We start from the raw sequence: 9,819 nt of genomic DNA, 5'->3' as shown, positions 1-9,819 counted from the left end.
TAATTCCAGATAAACAATGGAAAAATTCTTTTTAGTATTATTAGGTCCCAAATATTGGGTAAATGTATAGAATACACTTATACTAAACAATTATTGTTGCTTATCTGAAATTCAAATGTCTTGTGTTTTATCTGGCAACTCTACACTCAGGTTACTATGACACAACTTACACTGACTGGGCATTTCAGCTTGTTGCCCCATCTAGAGATGAAGAAACTGAGACTTGGGGAGAAAGAGTGACTTATCCAAGGTCATACAGCTGGCAAGGGCCTAAGTGGAATAGACCAGGTTTTCTGAACACAAGTTGAGGTCCTTTCTTCTAAAAGTGTGTCCAAGGGTCCACGTGATGATGGCATTTGATTGGGGTCAAAAGCTCAGCACTGGAAGTAGAACAGAAACCAACATGGCCCCAGGAAGAAGGTTATTCACAGGCTGCTCTCGTAGAAGGCAGCATTGTTAGGTAGGATTATTATTAAAAGACCCATCTCTAAGGGATTAAGCCAACGGAGGAGGGAGAGTAGAGTTTGCCTCAGATCATATGCCTTTTATTTGTCCTCTTCTGCCTCTGAACTTTTTCTTTTCTTTTTTCTTTTTCTTTTTTTTTTTTTTGAGACAGAGTCTCGCTCTGTCACCCAAGCTGGAGTGCAGCGATCTCAGCTCACTGCAACCTCCACCTCCCGGGTTCAAGCGATTCTCCTGCCTCAGCCTCCCCAGTTGTTGGGATTACAGGCATCCGCCACAACACCTGGCTTATTTATTTATTTATTTATTTATTTATTTATTTATTTAATAGAGATGGGGTTTCTCCTTGTTGGCCAGGCTGGTCTTGAACTCCTGACCTCAGGTAATCCACTCACCTTGGCTTCCCAAAGTGCTGGGATTACAGGTGTGAGCCACCGCACCCAACTTCTGCCTCTAGACTTCTAAGTCAGTTGCAGGGAGGATGGGAAGGTAGTGGAAAAGATGAATCATTTAAAAATATTTTCTTCTAGTTTTAAAAAATAACTTGACAGAAGTTTTAAATTGTGGTAAGAAACACATAATATAAAATTTACCATCTTTATTTTTAAGTATATAGCGAATTAGTGCTAATTACATTTACATTGTTGTGCAGTACATCTCCAGAACTTAATCGTGCAAACCAAAACTTTGCTCTCATTAAACAACAACTCCCCATTTCCTCCGCTCCTCTCAGCCTCTGGTAGCCACAATTCTATTTCCTTTCTCTATAAATTTGTCTACTCTAGATACCTCACATAAGTAGAAAGAGGAGCCATTTTTAAGTTGGGACCATAAAACTGGATCCTCACCTAGAGGCATTAAAAGAGTAAAGTTTCAAAGAGTAAAGTTTCAAAGAGTAAAGTCCTTCCCTGCCTGGGAAGGACTGACATTTTTTGACTGACATAATATGGTCCTAGGAGACCACATCACCTAAGGGAACTGTGGCTATGTTTATAGGCAGCTGGTAACTTAAATGGTTCAATTTTTTAAAATGTGGTTTTGCTGTTCACCTCGAAGGCTACAACAGAAATGTGCAAAAAAATTTCTAAAAAGATGAGCAGTATTCTAGAGGTGGCTGAAAGAAAGATTGTTGAAACCTCCCAATCCTGGAGCTCTTTTATTATTTTTAGGGTGAAGGAATTTATGTGTTTCATCATTGCTAACCACAGGTCATTGCTCACGTGGTGGTTCAAATAATTTGGAGAGACCCTTTGGATTCCTGGATCTCTAATTTTTAGAGAATAGGTCATTTTCTGTTTTCCTATTTAATTTTCTTTATCACCAGTGGAAGAGGTTGCTAGTAGTCTACCCAGTATCTGTTCTCCCCTTCTTCATTAATAACAGAACCCCAGTTTTATTTAGGGCAATAGCGTGCACCAAATATCTGAGCCCTCCTTGTAACAAATGATGGCTAATGAGTTGGAAGCAGAAAGCTTAGTGGCGAGGAGATACTTTGGGGAAAGCCTCAGCAGCTGTCAGGCACTGTTTCCGTTCTTTTCCTCTTCCTTTCCTCTTGTTGCATGGATGGTTCATTTTTTTAGCATCCGTCTTGGTCCAAGAGATGACTTAAAGATAGAAGCTTTGTGCTGGGAATAATGGAGGAGAAAGATGAGAAGAAGCAGGGTCCCTGAGAGATCAAGGAGCTGCCTACCTATTTTATGTGAGCAAAAGGTAAACATCTTTTTTATTATTATTTAAGTTTTCTATTACATCTGCATCTAAGCATAACTAATCTGGTCCCCAACCCCTGATCCAATCAGATAATAAACATCAAGCCAAATGAAAAAATCAATGTAATTATGCATAGTTGCTGGGATACCCTCTTGTTGCCTTCCAACTGGATTGCAAGCCCTTAAGGGAAGGGATTAAGGCTATTTACAGAGGTGTCACCAACCTTTATCATAGCATTTGGCACATTGTATATATTTAATAAATGTTTAATGTTAGTGCTGATGGCAGTAGAGGAATCTCATCTCTTGCACCTATTCAATGATCATAGTTGCATCTTGATGAGCATCATAAGATTTCATAAGTGCTCAGCTCTTTAGTTTTCTTACAGTAAAATTGGAATGATACTTCACCTATCTTGAAAGGATTAGAGATAATGTATGCATAACCTGAATGTACGTACCAGGTCTCTCATTCATTGGGTTTAGGTAGAAGCAGTTAATAACAACCTAGAGTTTCTATATGGAGCTTGCTGGACCTCTGGCCTTACTTGCAAAACTCCTCCCATTCCCATACGGTTTCCTGGGAGTCCTTCATGAGATGCCTTACAAGTGCCCACAGGCCAGTCTGTTGGCTGGCACCACCCTGACAAAAACCGCGTTCTCTCCTTCCAGGGAGGTTTCCCCTGAGTCCATGAGCTGAGCCTGAGATAGACCTACTGCCTCCTTCTACATCTTGCTCCAGGGACCACTGTTTATTCTGTATGCATTCGTAGAATGCTGAGATGCTGCCCAAGACCGAGTGTGGCCTCAGTAAATTTTAGCTGTATGTTTTCTTTCCTGGGTGACAGGGTGCAGAAACGTTGATGAGGCCTTCTCTGGACATAGAAGTTCCAGCCTAAGTTATTGACCCCAAGCCATTTCCTTTTCTCTTCCACCTTGACAGTACTGGAAGCAAAGATAATTTCTGCAGGGATGAGGGAGTTCTGCTCAGGGACCTGGAAGATGAGTACGAAACATCTTACTAAGGATCTCCATGCGGCAAATTTGTAGATTTAAAAAAGAAGAAAACATAGTGGATTAGAGACAGACAGAACCAGTCTCACCTAAAGTAGCTATCCGTTGATGAATGAACCCCTCACCTTTAAGTCCACCTTTAGAAACAGTTCCTGTTTCCCCCTTAGAAGTGAGTGACAGTGACACTTGAGTCAGGAGGCTGGATGTGATGGTCTGTGGCCTCAGGCGGGATTCCCATCAGGAAGCCTGATGTTGAGACCTCGCAGTGCAAATGTTCCTTGTCTTCTCTGCCTTTTCTTTCTCAGCCAGCAAGAGCCTGAAGCTCAGGGCTCAGCCAGGTGGCAGCATAAAGCAATAAACCCGCAGACAGTGGTGCTGTCCTGTGGCTGCTCCGTTCCCTCCACACACACTCCTCTTTGCCCATTTTTATCGGAGCAGGCCCAGGCCACATCCCCTCCTCTAGTCTTGCCCTTTCGGAAAGCCTTGGCTCCAAATCACCAAAGAAAGCAAAGATAGGCCACTGGAAGGGAAGGAGCTGAGGACTTGTTGAAGGCAGAAATTCTGTGGTAAATCATACAGAGCAGAGCAGAGTGGACTGGTTTAAAAGGTCCTGGGGATTTATGTGACCATCGCCCTCACCTCCACCCCCACCTTTAAGGAACACAGCCAAGCTCCCATTTTATTCAGCAAAGTACTTGGATTTGCAATTTCTCAGAGCCACAGTGACCAGTGCTGGCTGTGCCCTCACTACATTTTCAGAAGAAAGGAAGGGAGGGGTTTGCAGAGAAGGCTGCTGAGAAAATGCCTTGATTCTTACAGCAGCTGCTCCAGGATTTTCTTGGCCATGCCTACAACCCTGGCAGGGAGCTGAGTATTTCTACCCCTGGTTGGCACAGACAGGCTGATGCATTACCAATGGATTCTGGGGCCATGTTGTCTTGCAGTTATGTGCAATTCCAAATGATAATATCTTCACTATTTGACATTTGACTAGTGTTCCTCATTCTCAAAAACCCTGGTAATTCCAACAAAGAACATTAAGTCTGTCACCATTACTTGAGTAATTGTAACTGCACAGATCTCTGTGTCATTTTGGAGTACTAAGCTAATATCTCTAGTACAGCAGGCCTTGTAAGAAGGAAAGAAAATAGAACAGGTGAGATCCACTGATGATTGTTTGTCAGCAGATCTGCTCTGAAAAGGCTCCATGCCTCAGAGAGAAGTCCCGCTTCTAGCTCACAATGTAGAGTTAATGAATAAACTGAATTCCTATGAACAGCCACTTTTCTTTACTTCTCCAGCTATTAAGTGAGGACTAACATCATGGGACAGTTCACATTGGCTGCAGCCTGAGAGCTAAGCTTAGCTGGCTCAATCCTGGGACAGCAAGAAGATAGCATTTCTACCTTGCCTAGTTTGTACAGCAGACACAAACACTTTCTTAAGCTTTCATTACTCATTAAGGATCAAAGCATCGGGAACAGCCTCTGAGATCTCTCCAACTTATTGTCCTTGGGGACCTCTTGAACAAGTCTCCTGGCTGTGCTAGGAATTCCCTTCCCACAGATGCACTCTGGCAGTGACTCTATTTGTAAAGTAAGTGGCCCTGCAGTGGCAGACACTGTCTTATCCCCCTCCCCCGCTACCGCAACCTAAGGCCTCATTAATGGGGCAGGTTCTAAGATTACCCATTCCAACTTTTCAGCATCTTTTTCCTAATTTCTTGTTTCTGTGTTGGGTGCAAAGATTTGTACCACACTTAGGGCTCTCAGAGGCTGAGTCCCATGGGAAGTAGCTTTGTCAAGCTGGCTTCAGAGGAAGGGGTTGGCCTGTTGATTTGTTTAACACAAACACTTCAGGAAGACAATGGTGGAAACTGATACTCTCCTGTGAATATTTCTTTTGGTGGCAATTGGTTTGTGGGAGGAAAATTTGAAAATATTTAAAAATCAAGTCAAGTAGATTACTTAGCAAAAACTGTCCCAAACTATAATATCTCACCAATAAAATACAGATTTTATATTTCTAGCCAGTAGTTCATTTTATTATCCTTTTAAAAATTATTTTTTATTTTTAAAAATTCTTTGTTAATAAAATAGATTTCTTACAGAGATGGAGTCTCACCACTTTGCCTAGGCTAGTCGCAAAATCTTGGGCTCAAGCAATCCTCCTACCTTTGCCTCCCAGAGTGCTAGGACTACAGGTATGAGCCACCACACTTGGCCTCATTTTATTGTTAAAATATGATGTCATTCTATTTTATGACAGAATCTGAAGGGGGTGCTTTCTTTGGAGTTTTTCAATTCTCTGTTGAGAGAGATTTATAGAATAGCATTCAGTTGAAGTCAATCAACTGACTTGAACTTAATACTTATACGTCAAGCATGTATCCTAATTTATTTTATTTTCACAGTCAACAAAATGAATTACAATTTAGGAATTTAAAATATGTATTTCTTGTTGTATATTATAGTTTGGGACAGTTTTTGGTTAGTAATCTTTTCAACCAGGAATTCAACTGAGGCAGAGAGATGTGGCAACTGAGGCAGAGAGAAGAGCCCAGCCAGGTAGGCACAGGCTCAGCTAGAATCTTAGATGATAGTGGTTGTTGCTACTAAGATGAAGGGAAGAATGAGTAATGGGTGAAATCAGAAATTTCTGCCACTCTTCTTCTAATTCATCCAATAAATTTTTATTGAATTTCTGCTTTGAGCAGGATAGCATAATTTTTAAAGAGAGGGTCTCTGAAGAAATCCTGGCTCTGAATTGGGCAAGTTGTTTAACTTCTCTGAGCTTCTGTTGCTGTGTCTATAAAATATGAAGCATAATGGTGCCTGCTTCATAGAATTGTTGGGAGACCGAAATGAATTATAAGAGCATTTAGGACTGTGTCTGTCACATAGTAAGTGCTCATTAAATGTTAGCTATTATTGTACGCACATATCATATGGGTGATTTCATGCAAGCCCCAGGGCCCAGCCACTGGCATTGCATAGGAAGAGCAAAGTCCCGTGCCAGGGCCTTAGTTGAACTCCCAAACAGTACAGTGCAAGACAGAGGGGAGGAGAATTCAGAAGGCATTTCTGAGAGATGCAATTCAAGAAGTTACTGTATAGGACTGGGGATGTACATTTTGGCTCATTATTATGGGGCAGAACTGCATGGAGGGTCCCAGATGCACTAAACAAAAGTTCACTGGGAGTAGTCCAGTTAGCCAGAGCCCCCATTCCAGAAAGGGCCCAGGGACCATGGCTTAGGCTAAAGACATAGACCTTTTCCTTCCTTTCTATCCTGGTTAGATGCTGTGGCAGGTATGAGAATAGCTTTGGTACTGTGTTAACTTTCCACTGGGATCAGGCTTCTCTCTGGTCCAGCAAAGGATGTGACCAGCCCATGTTAGAGCAGCTAAGAAACTCCACTGTGTCTCAGAGAAATGAAAGGAAAATGTGAATCAAACAAAAAACAAAGCTCTGGTTGAGGATTCTGGGGTTCTAGAAGTGAGGACATCTGCTTCTCCCTTTAATAAATATGGTAAGTAGAGACTCCAAGAGCTTTTTCTTTGGAGAACATGTAGTAATTTGGTGGGAAAAGAATGAGAAAAATGATGATTTTCTTCTCATTCCTACTTCTCTTTTTCTTGATTTATTCTGCCATCTTTACTCTCTCTTTCTCTTTTGCTATCTCCTTCTCCTCCTCCTCATCATCATCACCATCATTATTGTCATCTTCACCATCATCAGAAGTTTATAATGGAAGATATTGGAGCTCTGTAGGAAGATGGTGTTTAGTCTCTATCTAAATTTGTCAGTAGGGAAGCAGAAACTCCGGGTGGGTCAGCTGACTCTAGGCTGGGCCTTCAGGAAGTTTGGTAACACCTAACTAGCCTACCACAATGAAGAAAGAAGAGAGTTGGAACAGTTGAGCTCAAAATCAAAGTCATAGCTGTGCTGTGGAATTAGGAATTTAAGTTTCTATAATTTCCTTTGACTTGATGAAGCTGGTAATTGACCTCTGAAATGTGGCTGTAGAAAACCTAAAATCACCATGACCATCCTTGCTAGAAGCAACAGCTGGCCGCAGGAAGATGACCTTGTTGGGAAACAGTTTTCCATGGGTCTTTTGTGTTTTTGCACAGCTTGCAAAGGCCCTGGCTGCTTTTGTTCTGGACTATGTTTTCAAAGATGCCTGTGTACCAAACAGCCTTGGCTATAGAGACAGCCACAGTGTCTCCCTCCAGAACAAAAAGCAGGTACACCCACTGTTCATTTTAAAATATTTGTTTTTTCTAAGCTCAGGGTTCCTCTTTTTTAATGTAACCCACTGTGTGCAGGTCTCAGCTGGCCATCTTCACATTGCCCTGTGGGATCTGGGCCTTCAGGGACCAGCGAAAGAAAATGCTGATGTTGCCATTGCTGTCAGTAATAAAGTCCTTTTTCTCTAACCCAGGAATCTTGTGTCTTCTACCAGTATCTATTATGCTGTGGCCAAGTAATTGTTAGTTTGCATGTAGAGTAAAACCTCAGACCATTCACAGTTCTTGACGTATCTTCCCTCACTTCTGTCTTTCCGATATTGTACAAGTACATCTAACTGTTGGAACCTTATGTATAATCTGAACTTTAGTTGCAAGGGAGTCTGAGACTTGTAGGTTTAACTTTCCATCCTCTGTAGTACAGAAAAGCACCATCCCCACCATACTCCCTTTAGGGGCTTGCTATCTAGCTGAGATTTACAACAACGGCTACCACTTATTGGGCTCCCACATTACCTGAGAACTGTAGTAATTGGGCTACATACATTATTGTGAACGCTGACAGTAGCTCTACAAGATAGATATTATTTCACTCATTTTACTTATGAAGAAGCATCCACGGAGGTTGAGTGACTACCCAGGACCATGTAGTTCTATTTCTGAACCACATTCACACTTTGGGGTCTGCCTGGCTCCACTGCCTGGCTCTGTCTGCTCCTGGATGCTGCCATGGCAGTGTAGCACAGAGAATGACACATCTTGGTGAATGTTTTATTTACAGGAGCATCAGAGAGGAGCTCTTGCAGCCTCAGGACAGACAGGAACGCTTCTGAGGAGAGAGGCTTGATGGTCCTTCAGGAAGGGCAGAGCTTGGGCTCCGGGATGCAATGCATGGGTAAGGCAGGGAAGAGAAAGAAGCTGGAAAGGACGATGTGAGAAGATGCACACAAGTCTGTGCTGGCGATAGAACAGGAATTTTTTGGGAACAGAGAGATAGCATAGGAAGAGTGGGCAGAGAGCCCTTATAAGGACCTGGTGTAAAGGCTGTTGAATTTCAGAATAAGGCTTGCTCCTACAGATAGCAATGGGAATACCAAATCCATGACACAGCCCCATCACCTTCTTTTTCCCACTGACTTGTTTGCCAACCTAGATGACTCCCAGAAAAAAGAGCAGCTCACCATTTCTCTAGCCAGGAAACTCAGAGGGGGAAATGGCTGCTGGTTCAGTCACTCATGGAGCCAGGGAGACAGCCTCTTCTCCCGGTTCTCCAGCAGGACCAGCAGAGGAAAGGCGTTAGCATAAAATGGAGAGAGAGCATGGAATATACCTCACATTAGCAGACAATATTGCCTTGATTGCAGACAACACACATGAATTGAATTGATAAAGGAATCTTCCCATCAAAGCCAGAAATGAGTGGAAATTAACTTTAACAAAGTAAGCAACTGTGCTTAAGAGACAGACAGAAGAAACCCATTGCATACTTGGTGCGTGTCAAAGATGTAGAGGAGCAAAGTGTTTAGGCCCATCAGCGATTGCAAGAGTGATTAATAAACACTTATGCGGACATTCATCTGACAGGCGACTGACAAAGCCCCACAATGATGGGGGAGAAGGGGCATTTCTTCTTGATAGATGTATCTGAAACGCTCATTTACTCCTTTTTGATAGATTTAAATGTCCAGGTATTCTCTCACCATAGAAATTGATTCAGAAATAGTGCTGGGTTAAAAATAAGGGATAGAGATTTAACTCCATCCATGTGGAAGGAAATGTATTCGTCCTAGTCATCAACACATAGATTGAAATGTGCTGGAGTTTCACGGAGGTTTAGGGGGAAGGGTACTCATTCTCTTTAAAGTATAAAGTGAGATAGATGAGTACAAAATCATTCTGCCTAAGATTTTGTAAATAGCGTTAGTGACTGAATACAAGTATTTTTCTCCCAGTCTGAAACAGTTTAAAAATTATCTGTTCGAAACCAGTTCTCAAAGGGCAGACTTAAATTTGGTGCTTCACCCTCCAGATTTCTGTCACATGCCACCCTTGCCTGAAGGGGGTCAGGGAAAGGGAATTGAGGCTGGGGGTCAAATCAGCCAACAGTGGTGTCTGCCATGTGTACTGACAGCAATGACCTCACAACAGAGAATGAGGGGGCCACCTCTGGAATGGAAACTGTGATCAGGAATGATGGGAATTGTAAGATGCTGAAACCCTGCAGCCTACAGGCTCACCCTTTCTTTTAATACTTGATTGAAATGGTTTGCCTGTTCACCCCATCCCAGGAAATGTGGGAAGTTCAGTGCCCTCCAAGATATCTGGGGAACACTGCACCTGCTTCTGCTTCGACCAAAGTCCTCTTCTCCCCACAAAATGTCC

The sequence above is a fragment of the Pongo abelii genome, chromosome 14, assembly GCF_028885655.2.
Source record: "Pongo abelii isolate AG06213 chromosome 14, NHGRI_mPonAbe1-v2.0_pri, whole genome shotgun sequence".
NCBI classification, from domain to species: domain Eukaryota; kingdom Metazoa; phylum Chordata; class Mammalia; order Primates; family Hominidae; genus Pongo; species Pongo abelii.
This window is presented reverse-complemented; position numbering follows the sequence as displayed.